At 36.9% G+C, this 21,614-nt stretch overlaps 1 protein-coding gene and 1 non-coding gene across 5 annotated transcripts in view; both read left to right on the top strand.

Annotated features, from left to right (window-relative positions):
* The window catches only part of LOC138709447 (beta-1,4-glucuronyltransferase 1), a 630,527-nt gene that overhangs the window by 548,929 nt on the left and 59,984 nt on the right, over nucleotides 1-21,614 (top strand). The gene's annotated exons all lie outside the window — the stretch shown is intronic.
* TRNAC-GCA (transfer RNA cysteine (anticodon GCA)) lies at nucleotides 3,441-3,517 on the top strand. Its single transcript has one exon. It is a non-coding gene; the product is annotated as a tRNA-Cys (tRNA).

Below are 21,614 nucleotides of genomic sequence, written 5' to 3'. Positions count from 1 at the left end.
CACTGAGCGAATTTTCCTGTTTTTTGTTTCTCTGTGCGCCAGCGGTTAGTTCCACTTTCAAGCGCTAGAGGTAGTGTAATTGAGCATACGCTAATATAATAATTGAGAATAGAGTTGAGACACAGGATCCAAACATCGCCTACCTCATTGCATAATCCAGTAACGCTTTGCTTCAAATAAATTCAAGTTAACAGCTTTTCCTTATTTCTCAGTGACAAACTAGTTGTAATAATAATATTTTATATTTCAGATATACTAAATTATATTATAAAATAATATAATACATTATAAAATTAAGTATCTAATTCGTTTAATATTTGTATATAATATAATATAATATAATATAATATAATATAATATAGGTATAAGAACTTTCAAATCTTCCTCGACTTTTGAAGAGAACTATACATCTTCAATGCTGGAAACAAGAATTTAGTTTCCCAATATTTATACGGCAGCAGAATTATTCGTAATTTATTTATTACATGGAGGAGTCCCCCTGGATTAAGTTAATGTCTCGCTTATGTTATGTATTCTGCAGCAAGTTTATAGAACAATAATAATACAGTTTTGTTTATATAGGTATATGGTTTTACTTCTCGTAAGAGTTTTGTTTTTCCATTTTCAGCGCTATCAAATCATTACATATTTTAATTGTTGTTGGGGTCAACGTCTCAACTCTCATTATAAAGGAACGCTAGAGTCTAGACATTACAGTTAATGAAGGATTTATTATTTTATGGATCCAATTTATTTTGAGTACATAATGTACCTAGATGTATTAACTATATGTGTTATATTTCCGCTGTGTCGACTGCTAGCTGGTGTGATGTCAGCGCCAACTCTAGGGAGGAAGCAGAATCTGACGCTCTAGCTGGCTTGAAGGTTATTGAAATCAGTCCGGCTACATCAAAGGTACCGACGCGAAGTGTCCATTCTTTATAATCCCTATTCGCTGCCTTCCTCTTTCCATACTTAGCGCTTGATGTCCGCGCACGACGTCAAGGTCAGAAAAATGCGCTTGCTTTGACATCACTGCTGTAGATGATCGCAGTTTCGGATCCTGTTATTTTTCCGTAACATTAGCCGGTGATGAATGATCACCTGCACCTATAAGAACGATCGTTTGTTAGTTTCTATTTTCTAACTTTTTTATGAAGACGAGGATATGTGGATAAGTAACTTGTCTGTTGTCGGTGTCTCTGCAAACGTCGGCTCGCATCTTATCGGTCACAGGAATTTTGTACGACAGTGTGAGTAGAAAGGATTGGGATGCCCGAAACACGACCTGTCCAACTAGATTTACAAGTTTCTTCTAAGCACTGTACGTGACAGTAATCCGATCTTATGCCAGTTTAGCGCGCAGCGCGATGTGCGTGCAGATAAACCAAGATAGAAGGGCCTAGGGCGTAGAATCAGCTGATGGAATTCCAGTATCTAGATTGAAAGAAAGCAATATCGAGGGTTGAAAACCTCCCTCTCCATGTAATATTAACGCGTCGAGAAGCATTATGATGATCGATAAGACTCGCTTGTTGGGACGGCGATGAAAGATTCAATATGACTGAACAAAGGTCTACAGAGTGTTCCATAAAATTAAAATGGAAGTTCGAGCATTTGAGACTAGACAACAATTCGCATAATAATTAATTTCTCCAAAACATAGGGGCCTGGAAATCTACTGTCCGATTCATTTAATTTTTTGCCTTAATCTTATACAAAGAAATAAATTAAAAAAAATCGATTGAGCTGATTTAGAATTCATAGCCATGTTTTTTTTTTTTTAAGTGAGACTTTTAATTCTGCGCTAAGAATGATATTATATCACGTAGGTATATTATGGATAACAGAGAGGGTTTGGAATTGAATGGGTTACATCAGCTCTTTGTTTATGCGAATGACGTGACTATGTTAGGAGAAAATCCACAAACTATTAGGGAAAACACGGGAATTTTACTTGAAGCAAATAATGAATAGGTTTGGAAGTAAATCCCGAAAAGACAAAGTACCGGTACATGATTATGTCTCGTGACTAGAATATTGTACGAAATGGAAATACAGTGCGATCCAGAAGTCTCTCCGCAGTGCTTGTGTAGCCGAGAATCCACTAGGCAGAGAATTCAAGTGGCAGCACTGGCCGCTAAGCATATGATGGACTGGGGATGTAAGGTTGTCAAACCGAAATGAATGGGGGAGTGCCAACTTTCTATAGGGTTGTATTCTAGGGTTACTAGAACTAATAGAGCTGGGGAGGGAATTTTCGTTCGCACTGTATAAAGGTTGGAAATTTATCCTTTGAAGAGGTGGAAAAATTCAAATATCTTGGAGCAACAGTCACAAATATAAATGATACTCGGGAGGAAATTAAACGCAGAATAAATATGGGAAATGCCTGTTATTATTCGGTTGAGAAGCTTCTGTCATCTAGTCTGCTCTCAAAAAAGCTGAAAGTTACAATTTATAAAACAATTATATTATCAGTTCTTCTGTATGGTTGTGAAACTTGGACTCTCACTTTGAGAGAGGAGCAGAGGTTAAAGGGTGTTTGAGAATAACGTGTTTAGGAAAATATTTGGGACTAAGAGGGATGAAGTTACAGGAGAATGGAGAAAGTTACACAACGCAGAACTGCATGCACTTTATTCTTCACCTGACATAATTAGGAATATTAAATCCAAACGTTTGAGATGGGCAGGGCATGTAGCAAGTACGGACGAATCCAGAAACGCATATAGAGTGTTAGTTGGGAGGCCGGAGGGAATGAGACCTTTGGAGAGGCTGAGACCTAGATGAGAGGATAATATTAAAATGAATTTGAGGGAGGTGGGATATGATGGTAGAGACTGGATTAATCTTGCTCAGGATAGGGACCGATAGCGGGCTTATGTGAGGACGGGAATGAACCTCCGGGTTCCTTAAAAGCCATAAGTAAGTAAGTAAGGTTAAATTATTTCCAGATAATATATATCAAATATGAATGAGGTCTCGCCCACCTCATTGAATATTACACGACTAGTCTTAACTAGTCAGTTGTATTATTACTGACAAATACGAGAAAAATTCGTACCGGCACCGGGAATCGAACACAGGACCTCTCAGCTTTGCGCGCTAGCGCTCTTTACCAACTGAATTTTTCTCGTATTTATCAGTAATAATACAACTGACTAGTTAAGATTAGTCGTGTAATATTCAATGAGGTGGGCGACACCTCATTCATATTTTATGTGTGTATATATATATATATATATATATATATATATATATATATATATATATATATATATACTGTTAGCAGCTTTCATTAAACTGATGTTGAATACGGCAACAAAGTCATTTAATATGCGCTCCTGCATACATATGACTTGCATCGTCTTAAATGCAGGTAGTAAAGCCGTAAAACAGTACTACGAGAGGGGTTCGGCCGGCGCCGTGGATCGTGTCCCGGCATGGCTCAGTTGGTAAAGAGCGCTCAGCGCGCAAAGCTGAGGGGTCCTGGGTTCGATTCCCGGTGCCGGTACGAATTTTTCTCGTATTTATCAGTAATTTCCAGATAAATTTGATAAATTACATATGTGCTTATGGCGTGGTATAAGTGTGTGGAGCGAGTTAGTGAGTGTCATAAAGCTAATAACTCTGTATTGAAACAAGTTTCAACTTAAAAAGAAAATTTTTCATGCCTAAATTATTCTCTCACGATTTTCAAATATAGGTATACAGTATTTTAACACGTTCATTTGACGACAGATCGTGACGTCTGATTACCACTGTTGCATTTACGATTTGGTCACGGATAAAACTGCTCACGGCACGGTGTAGAAAATGTAATACTGAACTACATGTGTTGTTTCACATTAAGTTATAAATATTTCAGAAGTGCAATACAGACGCCAGATTAAAAGTAAAATGTTCTACTTTTCTGGACTTTTTAATCTCTGTGTCACGGTGCAAAAAAGCAGCAACATGCAATGAAAAAGAATTTACTTCACAACGAAAAACTAGTCTTTGGTGTATACGGGCTATTCCATCTCAAATCGACCGAAATATAGAGAAAATTGACCTTGCAATTTTTAAATACAATGAAACTTTTTCTGTCCGTAGACAACTTTCATACAGTGCTTTGTGCAAAGTTTGAGGCATGAGAACTTCATAGTGTTTAAATTAAAAATATTTAAATTTATCGTATTTTCATAAAATTAGCAACTTTAAACTGTTGTGGCTCCGAAACCCTTTCACCCAATGATCAAAATCATGGTTTATTTTGATGCTGAAAAGTTAAAGTTTATATTGACATGTAAACAGTTTTTCTTACTTTTTATGGAAATGGAGAAATTTAGATTTTTCTTAATTAAGACTCCTTTGCCCACGAAAAAATATATTTTAAAAATATATGGTTAGATTCCGTATTGAAAGTACAAATAAACACGTATTTTTTACTGGTGCAACATTAATAAGAAAGTATTGAAAACTCAAATAAAGAAAATAAATGTTACGCGCGTGACCTAACCAGCTGACTGTGAGGCGGGAGCTAGCCTAGGCAAGCAAGGCCAGGGGACATAAACACGTGATGTTTCGTCTAGTAGCGTATAGCTGGGCTAGCTTTATCACAGGTTTTCAAAAACACAGGAGTAAAATGACGTCCAATGCTCGCTTTCTTCAGCTCTCGGCCAGTTCATGCGGTACTGCGCCGTTCAAGTCTAGGCGTGTGAAAATAATTTATTTAATACCTCCGAAACTTATTGCCGTGACACTAAGCAAACAATGCCGAATCCCTCTTAATAATGCAAGGTTTTTTCCTCAATAATTTTTTACATTTTTACAAATGGGCAAAAAGCCTAAAAGTAAGTAAAATCAGATTATCTGTTTCTCTGTATACAATAAAAATAAGGATTACTTCTTATCATAACCTACCAAATGTCAGCTTCAAAATGAGCTCTCGTTCAATGTTCTGCAGTAAATGGTTCCAGAGTTCTGAGCGCTGAAAGAGGCTTGTTTTTCTAAAATACGCTAAATTTGTCGCTCAACGATACGAAAACCGTTTGACTTTCGATAGTAGTCTATATTTTTGCAAATGCACTCTCCTCAGCACCTTGTATAAATAGGGAAAAAATTAGAGTATAAAAAATGCGAGGATTTTTACTGATCGATTTCATATGGAGTAGCCCATACATCAAGTGCCCCTGTGCATTTCAGCCATCAAGTAAAGAAACTACTTCAACTGCAAACAAATGAATAGGTCGTAAAAGACATTAAATGTTGCTGCAAAACTACGAAAAGTCATCAGAGTTCAATCGCGCGATGAAATTAGATATTGGCTCATCCATTTATACGAATTTCTGACAGAAATAAATTTTTGTCAGACTTCAACAAGAAACGTTAGCTTAATTCCCACTGAAAGGATGTGAATGCGAAGGGAGGAGGATTACAAGAAGTTCATATAGTGAAGTTATGTTAAATCCAATTCATACTCATTTCTCCTTGGTTTCTACGCTCGATACGAAATACTGTAGGCCAACTATCGAAACAGTCTGAATTTTTTAAACTAAATTGTTGTTTAGTCAACTGTCCGAAGACGGGTCTTAACCTCACAAGTGATACCAACAAGACACCACTTATGAGGCAATAGTACAATAAAGTATAATAGTTAAAATAATTACAATAAACGAAACAAATTATAAATGATAATAATTATAACGAAAGATAGATTTTCTTACTATAATATTAATATACAAATTCACAATCTTAATAAAAAATTAAACCAAAAGAAATGAACTAGGCCAGGAGATAATGGGATAGGGTGGCTAGTTCCTTTCCCCCTCCATTGCATATATCGCCGAGTAGCTACATGTACACTATTCGGAATTCAGATGCTTACAAACAATTGAAGGGCTCCCTGCAAAAACGAGGTAGCTCCACTTTTACAAAGTTATGGCAAACTACAAAACAATTATAAAAAGTTCAAATTTTAACTGAGCTCCTTTCCTTTTTCAGAACATCTCAGGTACCTAGGTGTTTCATTTTATCATTCAACCATTTATTATAATGAGCATCTTGAGTGTGGAAGTAAAATATAAATAAATAATGGAGCTACACCCTTTTTGCGATAAAATTGGATATCATTCATTTGCCACGTTCTGCACTGAACACACAATTACTGTGTCAATATCATAAACTACAACATAAGACATAGCACATACATACATACATACATACATACATACATACATACATACATACATACAAACATACATACATACATACATACATACATACATACATACATACATACATACATACATACATACATACATACATACATACATACATACATACATACATACATACCAGTCAGCGACATCATGCGGGAACTTCAAGAAGAAAGTGTGGTTAAGTGGGAAAGTGAGTGGCAAAACACGATAAATGGTGCAGTGACAAAATCGTTTTTCCCCAGTGTAAAAGAGAGGTTACGCGTTAATATTCCACTTAATGGAAAGGTCACAACTTTTCTAACTGGACATGGAAAAACCGGTGCTTACTTATATAGATTCAAGCTGAGGGACAACCCGTCGTGTGCGTGTGGAGCAGAGGAACAGACCGTCGACCACCTCCTTTTCGAGTGCCCGAAATTGGACAAAGAAAGACTAGCGTTCCAGCGGGAAATGTTAAGGAAAACTGGCAAGTGGACTTTCACAAAGCTTAAAATAATGCAAGAACATGTGCATACATTCATAAATTATGTCAATGTTATAAATTTAGACGAGTAAACTTAGGATAATTTAATCTAGGATAGATAAGAGTAGGCAATAGATATATTGAAAGACTCAAATCTTCACAACAGAATAACAGATCTACATACGCCTAGAGAGTGACAGAAACGAGACATAATGTGTTATATTGCAAACATACAGGTAGCAAGGCATGTAGTATTACCTTTATTGTAATGGGACATGCCGTTCAACTAATATTAAAAAAAAAAAATACATACATACATACATACATACATACATACATACATACATACATACATACATACATACATACATACATACACACATATGTTGAACCGTAAATAATTCATTAGTTTCAAGAAGTTATTCTTTGAGATATTTCAAACAAAAAAGTTTAATACAATTTTGCTGGTTTTTGCTTCCTTTTCGGGATAAAAATTGTTTTATAGAAACATTTCATAGCGTGTTTTGGGAAAGCCATTGATTTAATCCCTAATGTGCTTGGTCATTTTAAGAGAGCAGTGTATTATAATAAGTAGACTTCGTGGAATTGCCACGAGAATCGTAAGGTTTACTGCGCACGCGGTATAGACGGTATGAGAAGGGGGCGTGCAACGGATGGAGTATGCCTCTGATGTAAACACTGAGCAGTATACTGCGGTTACAATAAAACCTGTATCCTGCATTCAAGAAATATAATGAATGATCATTGAAGTAGGAAATGTCTAAACATGTAAATACACAATTATTTTGTGAGATATATTAACTCTTAAAATTTAATGTAATATACTCACATCATCCTTGAATATGTGCATTGCAGTGAAGAGTTACGTACATTTTGAGCGACTGCAAAGTGAACCTCCTACGATGGTCACTCAAACAGTTTTTATATTGGGAAAATGTACGTTCAACATCACACGATGTAATAGGTGCATATTTGAAGAACGGAAAGTCGCTGCTTTTTAGTACACCAACCTCAGACATCTTTTCGTGACCTGATCCTATAAAACGAAGTTGTGAGTAGGCAGAATTTTCAGCAATAATGTTTCTCAACTTACATTTCACTTTTTCTGAAATTAGTGAATAGTTATTTTGGATAACGGTTTGTGATACTTTATACACTATTATAAGGACTTCTGAGAGTTGTACTGGCTGCGGGGGTAAGGGTATTCCAGGGGCAATTATTTGGAACAACAACACTCTCATTGTAGCATGTTTGATTGAATTCTTGTCTGCACTGAACAAATGTTAAGCTTTGACTATTCCAACCACAGTAATGCAAAAACAAGTGCTTACGTAGGTATACATTAGCTGTAGCTGCTCTATTTGGATCGGTCACATCTCCTAACATGAACTGCTTATACTACGAGACCGGGCGGTCTCTCACCTCCTCTATACTACCGTACATCGGCAACCTGATTGCATGCTGCGTGTGGCAATTCAGCGAAGTCTAATAATAAGTTATTTAAAAAAAAAATAGTTTTGCCCTTTAAATGTGCAAAATTCTGATCCGAACAAATATAGAGTTGTAAAATTCCTTTGCAGAACGAAATGTTACATTTGTTCGGATCAAATTTCTGTACATTTAAAGGACAAAACTAAAATCCTTTCAATCATTTATTATCATAATACATTGCTCTCTAAAACGACTGAACACATTGGGAATTAAATCAGTGTCTTTCCCAAAATACGCTGTGATATTTTTCATATAGAACAGTTTTTATCTCAAAAAGGAAGCAAAACCAAGCAAAATTGTATTACACATTTTTGTTTGAAATATTTCAAAGAATAACCCCCTGAAATTAATGACACTACTTACGGTCCACTCTGTATATAGCTGCAGGAGCTGCCTCCTTTTGCAACAAACGATAGGGAGCTCAGCTCCAATTCCACTGTAACTTACTACCAAATGCTCGGAATCACACCGTTCTTGCACTAAAAGGTCGGGCATATTTTTTAACGTATGAAACAAGCAAAACATTAATTTGATCAAAAAGTGGAGCCACCCTCTTTCGGAGCCCTTCAATTGTTCTTCTGACACATCGTCAAGTGAGGTGTACTGTACTATATAGGGTGTTTCTGAGGAACAAACTTTTAGAGATGATGGCGAAGGGCACATGTATCAATTTGAGATAAGGAACCATGGTCCGGAAATGACTGAGTCGAAAGTTATAAGCTAAAATAATTGTGTGGAAATGAAATTGTAATTTGGCACCACGTGCCCTCCTTCTCTTTACTTTTGGAACAGTCGTGGAAAAATGATACGGCCCGGATGTCTCCTACGTGGGTACTTGTCCCGATACAATTTGTGAGCTTGTCTGCTGTTCTCATTGGCTCATCCGTATTCGAAAATCAGGTCTGCTTATTCCGCTCTCGTGTACTTCTCCATTTCACTAGCACTGATCGACTGGACACTGCAACTTGTACACATACACTGCTGTCTACAGACGTGCATATCAGGTCCGACTATGTCTGTTACACATTACGCTATCTGCATTGCTTTAGTGTAGTTTCCTGTCCCCATCCCTCAGACAGCGCACTGAATGGAATACTGTAAGTAGACAACGTCAGATGAATACAGTATGTGTAAGATGTACAGATAAATACACATAAATAAGGTGTACAGAGGAATAAAATTATTTCATTTCCACAGAACTACTTTTGCTTGTAATTTTCGACTCGGTCATTTCCGGACCAGGGTTCGTTATCTCTAATTGATACATGTGCCCTTCGCCATCATCCCTGAAAGTTTGTAACACCACCTCTGAAACACTCTGTACATATCAGGCAGAACCTCAATCAGAAGCAACTAAATCGTTATGTCCTTAATTTTAAGTCTAGAATCTAGATGATGAGTATGCTGATACACAGTGTCTCTGATATAATTTAGTGGCATAATTTTTCATGAATATCACAATTCATTGAGGTAATAATATTTCTTGCTGTAATTACATTCCAGATTCTCAATTACAAATTGGGACTAATTATATGTCAGCCATTTGTTATTAATCTACCCCCTTACTTCTCTTGTGCACATGTTGCTGGATAGAACCTGATAATTACACCATAAATAAGCTGTAATAAAATGGATCAAGCTGTATGTATGTACAACATTACAACTCAGCGAAAATATACGTAGCTCGTTACTTAAGAATGTAATATACAGCTCTGTAGTTAAGATTAACAAAACAATGAAAAAGGGTTTCGCCTCGTACATAATTCAACATGACGGGAGTAATAAAACCAGGGAATCAGGCAAATGGTTATGTCGATAAGCTGAGGAAGGATATATTATATCTAACTATTATAAGAACAACAGATGGAGCTGTGGGAAAGAAAATGAAATATACCAAACGGAAAAAAAAAAAACTGCGAAGTTCAAAGAAACAATTGAGACTGTTGATAAAAACTAGCCTACGAAAGATGCTGCAAGCAAATATAAGAGAAGCGAAATTAAACAAAATTTAATTATGCAATAACACGGATACAGACATATCAACAGTCTTCATAATACAGTATTTTATGTAACAGTATTGAATATAACGACCACAGAAGACGAGTGTTAGCTTAAAAATTTAAAAAATAAAATGTCTGGATAATGAATAGGGATAGCTTCCGAACTAGAAAATATTTCGAAGTTCCATTGTAAAAAGTTAAGCATTATCCGAAAATAGAATATGAACAAGAAGAAAAAATTCTAGGAAAAGGCAGTTGATATGAATTTGGTAGCGTATCACTGAAGAATATCAAGTATATTCAGTGCTATTACGGTAATTTTTCTCTTGGCTATACGCCCCACCCCTTGTTTTCTCCCTTAAAATATATTTTCCTCTCCTCTCTCTATCTCTCCGATTCTCATTTAATGTTTTTTTTTTTTTTTAATATTAAACAAGAAGTAAAGAAATTGTTTTCATTTACATTTCAATACAACAAGGTTGATTTAAAGAATATATCATGTATTTTTTTTTTTGGTTGGTTATTTAACGACGCTGTATCAACTACGAGGTTATTTAGCGTCGATGAGATTAATGATAGCGAGATGGTATTTGGCGAGATGAGACCGAGGATTCGCCATAGATTACCTGGGATTCACCTTACGATTGTGGAAAACCTCGGAAAAAACCCAACCAGGTAATCAACCCAAGCGGGGATCGAACCCGCGCCCGAACACACCATGTAACCCCACCGTAGATGCACACTTTTCTCGATGAATCTTGGAGTGTGTATTTGCAACAGTTCTTACTTTTCAACTATTATTTTATATAATTCTGGTCCACACCTGTGGAGTAACGGTTAGCGCGTCTAGCCGCGAAACCAGGTGACCCGGGTGCGATTCCCGATCGGGGCAAGTTACCTGGTTTAGGTTTTTTCCAGGGTCTTCCCTCAACCCAATATGAGCAAATGCTGGGTAACTTTCGGTGTTGGACCCCCGACTCATTTCACCGGCATTATCACCTTTATCTCATTCAGACGCTAAATAACCTAAGATGTTGATAATGCGTCGTAAAATAACCTACTAAAAATTATAAAATTCTGGATTGCAGTGCTGCAGAGGTGGACAATTTTTATTTATGAACATCAAACAAAATACATTAGGAACAGCAAGAGGTGATCTGAGATCTGTACAGATCTCCGCGTACAAAACTTAAGCACGCATATGCCGTATGGCTCCGTACAGACAAAATTTTCTTTTCCCCATACGATTAATTAAAAAAATTGTAGGCTCCCATACGATGTATGGCCCCGTATGGCCTCCATGACAGCACTGAGTATATTACAACCTTCTGAAAGTACGTACAAAGGCACCGAAGCAATGTAAAGAATACAATTTTAAAAATTCTACATCAGCCAATTTCAACCGTAACTGGCACGTGTTAGTGGCATTTGAGCTATGACCATCCCACCTCCCTGACTTGAGGGGAAAGCTTTGCCAGCCGTCCGTCCTTTAATATGACATTCACATTAGTTCATTCGTAGTGGTGGCGGCCTTGTGAGTTACTGGAATTTTCAATGGCTTATCCAAAGCCGTCCAGATATTTATTTCACGAATCATGGGAAGTGTAATATTTTTGTGTCAAAGAGAATGACCAAGTAGATGTCTCATTTGTTCTAAATATGCAGTGAGACTTCACGTAATCTTCAAATGGAACTGCTTGAATTACAGAATTATACTGCAATTAAATATTCTAACAAAGAAGGCTACGAACTATTTAAATAACTCCCTGTGATAGATTTCCACGGTTGCGTGTGTTTGCAACAAGTGTAATGACAATCTTCGAATCTACATACATTTGCGAGCAAACCTTTTCTAAAATGTATGACGTTAAAACCCAGTATCGGAACAGGATACGTGAGGATCACTTGGTATATCTTCTAAGACTTTGTACGTCATCATTTGTGACAAATTAGATAATAAGACTTAAAATAAGAGTTGCCAGATAAGTCACTGAGAAAAATGTGTAGTATAAAGTGCACGAAATCTACAATGTTCAGCGTTCATATTGAGATGATTGCATTAAATTTCGTTAAAAAAATATCATAGTGCATTCAAGCCACTACTGAAACTCAGCAGACATAGCCCATGTTTATAAAAACAGAGCAGGGCCTCCACGATAACAACAGAACTCGCAGCTGGTCGAAAGAAGTAAACCAATCCTCCCCTCTTCCAACTGCGGTTGCGCATTCCTGTTCTACATTAATACATAACTACTAGATAGTATTTTGTACAGTGAATTCACTCCCTCTAACAAATGGATAACTAAGCCCGATGGAATGACTAACGATGAATGAAAGGAGGCTATCAAAATGACTGCCAACGTAAGTTATTGCAAGAGCCATAGCCGGTAGGTCTCAGGACAACCACTACAGGCGATGCCTCAGTGTCCTGGGAGCCTGCCCTTATGGCGAAACATTGCGTATACATAGGCAACATGCAATTAGAACTAAATTGGCCGATGAAAAAAAAATGAAAAATCGAAAGAGAATTGGGAGGAAAAATTTAAAAGGTACGCAAAACGCGTCCTTGCAAGGGGTTGGGGTCTGTACAAAACTAAATATGTGAGCTCCAAGCCTGTTGGCCACTAGTCTCACTCCGGGTAACGCTGCTCCACTGAAGGAACTCTAGAAAATGTTGAAGGGGAAGCCGAAATTGGACGTAACCTCTTAGGTACCACATACGCGAGGGGGACTGAGATTTGATCAAGTGATCACGGAACGGGAAGAGGAAGAGCTGGCTGGTGTTTGCCGTTAGGATGGCGAGACGCTGTCATCTGTTGTTCGATGACAAAGCATGTGAAGGCCGTCGGAAGAAGCGCCGTGAAATCTAAATCTGCAATTTGAGAGGTCCCTGTCCTTTCAATTTGCGACTAATTGAGTGACCTCGTATATTTAATAGACAATTTATAGGTTCTGAACTAGGGCATACGTCGTTTATAATAAAGGGGAATATATATGGGGAAGGGCATATAGGTCCGTGCCCATTTCTTATAGGGCTCATCCCGACATTTGTCTTACGCCTGAGGAAAACCACGGAATACCTTAGGCAGGATGAGAAATTGGCCGATGCCCTTAGAGAACTAAAATACACCATCTATGAAGTCCACGGAACTGCCGACAATGGCAGTAACAGACGAATTGACATAATCGCCATTAGCGAATCACTGTCTCAAGGTATGATCATCGACCCCACATCAGGTTTGAAACATATAAAGAACAGCTGAAGACGTACATGAGGAAAAACGAGCAATCTACGTTCCAACCATCCCGTATTATAAAGATAAATATCAACTTCACGATATCAGTGTCACGGGATTGATGTTTGGAGCAAGAGGAACGATACCTAACTTCTCTTCTCAATTCTGTAAGACCTAGGACTGCACAAATCTTTTCTAAATGAACTGGCCCTTCTTATAATTAGAGAGTCGGTCAAACTCTTACGGAACCACCTATATGGACTCTAATTCAGTGTATTGAATAAACTGACTTACCATTATCATTTTTCTTTTTCTTATTAGCTTTCTTTGTTTCTTTACTTGTTTGTAACTTTTCTTATTCTGTGAACTACCATTGTTTGTTTGTTTGTTTGTTTGTTTGTTTGATTGTCATTTTTCTTACTCTTTTAGCTCTCATCATCTATTTGTTCTTTTTTGTTTTGTATGCTTTGTCTAATGGTAGTCTCTAATTTGAGGAAGCTTTTTCTTCTTCTTCTTCTTCTTCTTCTTCTTCTTCTTCTTCTTCTTCTTCCTTCACGCGTTAGACATTATTGTCTGTAGCAATCTACATATCTTGTTCATGCCACCGTTTTTTGGGTCTTCCTATATTTCTTTTCCCTACCGGTTTATAATTCTTAAAATCAAATGGTAGTCTGTCTATGTTCATTCTTTGTACATGGTTTATCCACTTGGTTTTATACTCTTTAGTTTTATCGTTCACATTATATACATCTAATTCCTTTCTTATATCTTCACTTCTTTTATGGTCTATTTTCTTACAGCCAGCAACTGCTCTTAGAAATCTCATTTCATTTGCTTCAAGTTTGCTTTTATTTTTCTCTATCATGATCCAAGTTTCGCTCCCATACAATCGTTTTGGCACTGAAATTACTTTATAAAACTCTCGTAAATAAATAAATAATGCTAAGAGTTTTATGTATGCCGGTAATTAAGGAAACGTATTTAGAACTTACTTCTCTTTCTGCCCCTGTAGGAAAATAAGTGTAACTAAATTCCTTGTAAGTATTGAAACTTCCACTAGGGAGGTACCTTTGAACCAACTCCGGAACTATGAGTTAAAATGATGATAATGACGATGATGATGATGATGATAATGATGACAATGGCAATGATGAACTTAATTATTATTTTAATGTACCCGAGTACATATGATATTTCCATGCAGATATTCTGCGTCATCATACGATGAAAGAATAATGGAACGGAGAAAAACTCCCTCCGGCGCCGGGATTTGAACCCGGAAATGGAAATATCATATGTACTCGGGTACATTAAAATAATATATATGATATGCTTAAATCACTTCCAGCACTTATTCCGTCGGATCCCGGCCAACTAGTCACTCATAACGAGTGCACCTCAGCACATGTATGGACTTCAGTCCTACGTTCATAGACATCTATGACATAGTGCAGAGGGCGGCCACTAGATGGAACCCAAGAGTTGGAACTTAAAACTGAGACGATTCTGCCCGGCGCCGGGGTGGGTATCCGGTGTGGCTTAGTGGATAAAGCATCAGCACGTAGAGCTGAAAACCCGGGTTCAAATCCCGGCGCCGGAGGGAGTTTTTCTCCGTTCCATTACTCTTTCATCGTATAATGATGAACTTGTTTAAATTATCAAGTTATGACATGAGAAATTATTACAATGAATTAGCTCCTTATAATATTATTTGCTCAGTTATCTTTCCAGCAAATTAATAGTAAATAATTTATTAAATTAATATCTCTAGAGAAAACAAACATTTTTCATACAATGAATTTAACTAATCGACTGTAACATACGCCTACACAATGTTGCTAACAGGCATTAAAAATTGATTTCCATTCATCTCTGTTATTACACAGGGATGTAATGTTCGAAGCATAGGTAAATCCAAGTCCCCGAGCGGGATTCATATCCAGTATAAATTTCGTCGCTCCTGGCATACCCGCAGGAATTGACAGAGTAAATAAATCTGCGAAATTAACTACGCAATTAACAGAGCAATTTCATTGCAGACACACAAACGCAGTGAATAAAATGTTTAAAGCAAGGTATTAAGTCACAAAGTATCAAGTGTATTTTTAGTAATGTATTTAAGAGTTGTTAATTCATTATAAAAAAAAAGCATCTGATACAACGTTAATACAAACTAATTTTATTTCCATTTTGAATCTTGCGTACACTACTTTTAACACTTGAATATAACAGTAGCGGCCGGTGATCCAAATCCTCGGTGAGGCCAGATGCAACTAGTTTAAGTGCCTCCGATAGAAAATGTTTATTTATGATATTAGTTATTATTGTTGTTATGTTAATATTATTATTATTATATTATTATTATTACTAGTAATGAAAAATAATAATTCGCAGGTGCTCGTGTAAAGGGGGTTAAGTAAAATTGTAAGGTATGTAAACTTCTCTCCTTTGGTACTGAATAAAACCCCTTTGTCACAAACTATGGATCACTGTAACTGCATCACAGATGGAAGAATAACTTAACCCCTTTAAAACAAGAGAAAAGTAATTCTGGATGGTTCAAATCTGTACTTATTCCAGTTTAGCCAAATTATACTTAACCCCCTTTACACGAGCACCCGCGAATTTCACTCACCAAATAAGCTGTTATGCTGTGAGTTTCAGTGATTGTTTCAGTGTGATGAAGCAACCCATATTATGTGTTGAAATTCCCCTTTCTTTCTTTTCTTTTTATTTTTTTTCCTTTGACAGCAACAAACAAGGCCAGCAGAGAAGTCTATTTTACACCACATTAACACTTAACCATTTATGTTGCCCATACCAGGATGCAATAGAAACTCGCGTTTTAAGATTATCTGACAGAAAAATTGTCAGCGATGTCGTAGGTATCTCGGTCGGCTCTCTATATAAAACTTCCTTTCTTTCAATATTATTTCTTCTCGAAAAAGGACACTCTAACAATGAATTAACTCCACCAGCATTATTTCTGGCATTTGTTTCTGTTTATATTTTCCCGAAATACATAACAACATTGGCCCAGATTCACTACAACACACTCGCTTAAGTCATAAACTAAGACATAAGAGGAGAGAATAGTGTGGGTCTCTGCCTGCCAAAGAGCTGGAATGTTTGTTATTTATGGCCTATTTAGGAAGACAAGTCACCCTATTCCCACCCCACTCTACCCTTGAGGCCGGCCCATGGTTGAGAGGAGTGAAACCTGACCAGGCCAGACGAATTGTGCCTCAGTTACAACGTTTAAAGCGCAACGTCAAAAGCCCGCAAAGACAAACGAAAATCCAGAAGCAGACCCGGCCCGAGCGATTCTGGCCTCATGAAGAAATTTTACTGCAAAACAGGTCTATATACATAACAATCCAGACCCGGCACGAGCGATCCTCGCCTCAGGAACAAATTTTACTGCAAAACAGGTCTGTCTACATCACAAAGTTGTCAAATGCTTCTACAGCGATATATGCTTCATTCAAATAACTAATACATTACATAAAAACAAACTTTGATTTCAGTTAAGCCAAGTTACTGAGGCCCGGCCTCACTTGCCTCAGTCAATCAGCTGCCACTGGAATATAAGTAATTGATTAACCCAGGAGCCAACAACACTACAATGAAGAAGTGAACACAATCAAATACATAGCACAAGAAAACGGTTACAATCCAAACATAACAGACAACATATAAGAAAGACAAAACAAAAACTTAACAAACACAAAAACACGCAAAACACAACACAAACACAAGAACGCAAGAAATACATCACACTAACATATGAAAACAAAAGCACACATAAGATCGTATCTTCATTCAGAAAGCAGAAATACAACATAGCATACAGAACAGAAAACACACTACAAAGACATCTCAACACACAAAAAACACAAACAAATAAATACGACCACATAGGTGTATACAAACTCACATGTAATAGTTGCGACAAGTTCTACATTGGACAGACAGGCAGATCATTCCAAACGTCAAACACGCTACAAAGAACACATTAAAGCAGTAATCAGAGGACACAATACATCTACATACGCCGATCACATAACCAATGCTAACCGTACATACAATAACATAAATGCGGACATGGAAATCCTACACATACAACCCAAGAACCAAAATCTCAACACACTAGAACAATACGAAATATACAAACACACTCAAACACACTCCGATCAAATTCTCAACACACAGATCAATTTCAGTACACACACACACTATTTGACTCCACTTTCCAACACCTTTCAACAATCAAACGCACCCACATAAGAGGCAGAGAAGTTCGAGATGACGCCGAGATCTAGTAGGCTCTGAGGATGGTGAGATGAAGCACCGAAACAGCTGTAAGCCACACAGACTTACATAATTAACGCGAATAGGTCCACTAGTTAATCAATTACTTAATTTTATTTCCTGGAAAAAAAAATGCATATAAAAATGCAATAGTGAACGAATGAATAAATAAATAAATAAATAAATAAATAAATAAATAAATAAAAGAATGGAGGAATGAGTGAGTGAACTTATGAATGAAAGAAAGGAGGAGTGAATGAACGAATGAATGAAGGAATAAAAAAGGAAGAAAGAAGAAAAAATATATATATATTACCTTACTCTCTCCAGCAATATCCTTAACATTTTGTGACGCTTTCAAGGCGTTGAATAATATTTATTGTCAGAAATACTCAGACTTGAAAGTGTTTGTGACATGATGTCTTACCAGTATGCGGGGGCTTGGATTCTCGTCACAACAGATCACGTTGTACTGTTTTCTGCTTTCTTTAGACTCAAACACATTCTACTAAATCGACGGAGCAGTGTATAACCACAGTCTAGTATATAGCCTACAGTCACGAAGCTTGAGTCGTGAGGGTGCTAGGAACAATTGACTGTGCCGGTAATATTTCGCATTTTCTGTAATGAGGCGATATTAGCGATCCTAGTGGTGAGCAACTATCTATGGATGCATATTTACTATGTATTGAGCTTCGTGACTGTATATACTAGACTGTGGTATAACTTTAATAACTGTAGCTACATAAGAACCTGTTCTGCTATACAGAATTGCGTTATAGTTTCGTTAATTTGGTTCAATACTAAATTCTTGCTTTTTTAGTTTCTTCCAGTCTCTTGCGAAGAAATGTCTTCACTCAACGTTTTTTCTCATAACCAACAATAAATGTCTTTAAAAATGTTCACAATTGTTTTAATTAATTATTTTACGACGTTTTATCAACTACTATGGTTATCTAGCGTCTGAGTTAGATGAAAATGATAATTTCGGCGAAATGGAATCTAGGGTCCAGCTTCTTGCTCTTAATGGGTTGAGAGGGGAAAACTCTGGAAAAAATCACTTGTCCCAACCAAGATTTGAGCCCGGGCCCGCTCGTTTCACGGTCAGGCATGATAACCATTACTCCAACGGTGGACATGTTCATAATTAATGCAGTGGTCTTAAATTGATGAATAGCATGCGTTATTTGTTCTCTTACGTACAACTGTTAAAATTAAGGGGAGGCAGAGGTGAATATTCAAAATCCACAAAATTTATCCGATTTGTTTGAAATTGATCATGGATACTAAGTATGTTATTAGTAATGCACATACCAAGTTTCAACTTTCTAAGTACAATAGTTTTGTAAATATCAATAATTTTATAAAACTTTATATCGTTTGATATAAAATGCTCCATGCACCATATTGTAAGAAATTTTCAATATTTATTTTTATTTATATGTTCAGAGAAGGTATATAAATAATGATAAGTATTAGTTTATTATGGAAATAATATAGTAATACAGTTATCTTGGTTTTAATTTCATACTTTTAAGGACACAAAATCAAAAACTAACATCGGAATATCAAAATAAAGATACTAAAAATGGAAAAAACCAAATTTTCATTTTTTCTTCAGCTTTTTTCGAAAATTTCACCTCTGCCTCCCCTTAAGGCCCATTCACAATGAAAATTAAACATAACCGTAACATAAACACAGAAGTTTGCGGCCAGACTACCAAATGGGATCATTCACAATGATTCACATAAACACTGGCATTAACATTACCGTAAGACGTTAACATGAAAGTTTGTAAACTCCAAACTTCCATGCTTAAGGCTCATTCGCAATGAAAATTAAACATAACGTAAGCTTTAACTTAAGAATATAAACGTTACGGTAAAATCAAGATCATTCACGATGGGAACATAAACATAACAGGAAACATACTTGGTAACCATGGAAACATAACGACGCCATTTCCTCATATTCTGTCGTATACTTCAGCGTTCCACGATTGTGTTCTGTTTGCAAATCACGTAAGCATAAGCATGAAAGTTTGGAGTTTGCAAACTTTCATGTTAACGTCTTACGGTAATGTTTATGTCAATGCTTATGTGAATCATTGTGAATGATCCCCTTTGGTAGCCTGGGCGCAAACTTCTATGTTTATGTTACGGTTATGTTTAATTTTCATTGTGAATGGGCCTTTATGCTTACGTGATTTGCAAACAGAACACAGTCGTGGAGCGCTGAAGTATACGACACATTATGTGGAAATGGCGTCGTTGTTATGTTTCCATGGTTACCAAGTATGTTTGCTGTTATGTTTATGTTCCCATCGTGAATGATGGTATGACTTCTTGAAATGGAAACGTTTACATTCTTAAGTTAACGCTTACGTTATGTTTAATTTTAATTGTGAATGAGCCTTTAGACTACACGTGTTTCTTTTATGAAAACTAAAAATATTGGTCTATGTGCGTAGAAATGTTGAACTTCAATGTGAAATAGTTGCAGTACTATAACAAACTGTAACTAAAGTTGGATGCGAGTTACATTCGGGTAGACATACGTAAAAGCAAAGCTATCCCATTAGGGGCCTTGAAAGGCCCGGAGGATGTTAAGGCTCCCCATCTCAAGAGACAATCAGGATTGAGTACCGTTGTAAATATCATTTCTACGTGACGCCCTTATTATCCCCTGAGGAAATATCTATGATACTCATTTCTGTTAAGGCTGAGTGAACTCCCGGGCCATATTGTGGCCGGAAGGTTTGAATCAATGGAGAAAATCCAGGGCCCCACCGGGAATCAGACCTACGAGTTTCCGGTACACAGCGCGACGTCTAAACCACTGCACATTTTGAACATTTAATTGAGTAAATTTCATCAATAAAATTTAGGAACTTACCTAAAATAAGCTGTGTTTTTATCCTACAACCAATTGACTAACAACATTCCAAGTTGCTAGGCGACGATAGAAAACAAAAGATGTGAAAGAAAAGAAACTTATAAACAATTTTGAATATTCTTTCAAATGTAAGCATCATTCACGTACTCCTCTCGCTATTTCAGAAGGAAGTGAAATAGAGAGAGAAGTACGTCAAGGATGCCCTTTATCACTTACTCTGTTCAACATCTACGTGGAGGATTTAATGAAGAACTGTTTTCAGAACATGGGAGGAGTGATAGTAGGAGGAAGAAGAATAAAGTGCATAAGATTTGCTGATGATATGGCGTTGTTAGCAGAAGAGGAGAAGATACTAAGGGATATGCTACTGGAGCTAAATGACAGCTGTGAGCAGTATGGGATGAAGGTAAATGCAAACAAGACGAAGACCATGGTCATAGGAAGAAAAATAAAGAAGGTAAACTTGCGAATTCTAAATGAGGCAGTAGAGCAAGTGGACAGCTTCAAATACTTGGAGTGTACTCTAAGCAGTAACATGAGCTGCTGCCAAGAAGTCAAAAGGAGGATAGGAATAACAATGGAAGTTTCTAATAGAAAAAGGAGGATCTTCTATGGACCTCTGGAGAAAGAACTAAGGAAGAGACTAGAAAAATACTTTGTATGGGGTAGAAACATGGACATTACGGCGAAATGAAGAGAAGCGACTAGAAGCATTTGAAATGTGGATATGGAGAAGAATGGAGCATGTGAAATGGACAGAGTAAGAAATGAATCTTTGTTGGAAAGAGTGGGTGAAGGAAGGATGATGCTGAAAATGAACTCGAAGTTGAAAAGGAATGGGTTGGGTCAGTGCTTGAGAAGAAACTGCCTTCTGAAAGATGCACTGGAAGGAACAGTGAACGGGAGAAGAGTTCGGGGCAGAAGAAAATATCAGATGATTGACGACATTAAGATAAAGGGATCATATGCGGAGACTAAAAGGAAGGCAGG

This window comes from Periplaneta americana, chromosome 11, assembly GCF_040183065.1.
Source record: "Periplaneta americana isolate PAMFEO1 chromosome 11, P.americana_PAMFEO1_priV1, whole genome shotgun sequence".
Classification (NCBI taxonomy): Eukaryota; Metazoa; Arthropoda; class Insecta; order Blattodea; family Blattidae; genus Periplaneta; species Periplaneta americana.
The sequence above is the reverse complement of the archived record's forward strand: the minus strand, read 5'-3'. Positions and strand labels throughout refer to the sequence as shown.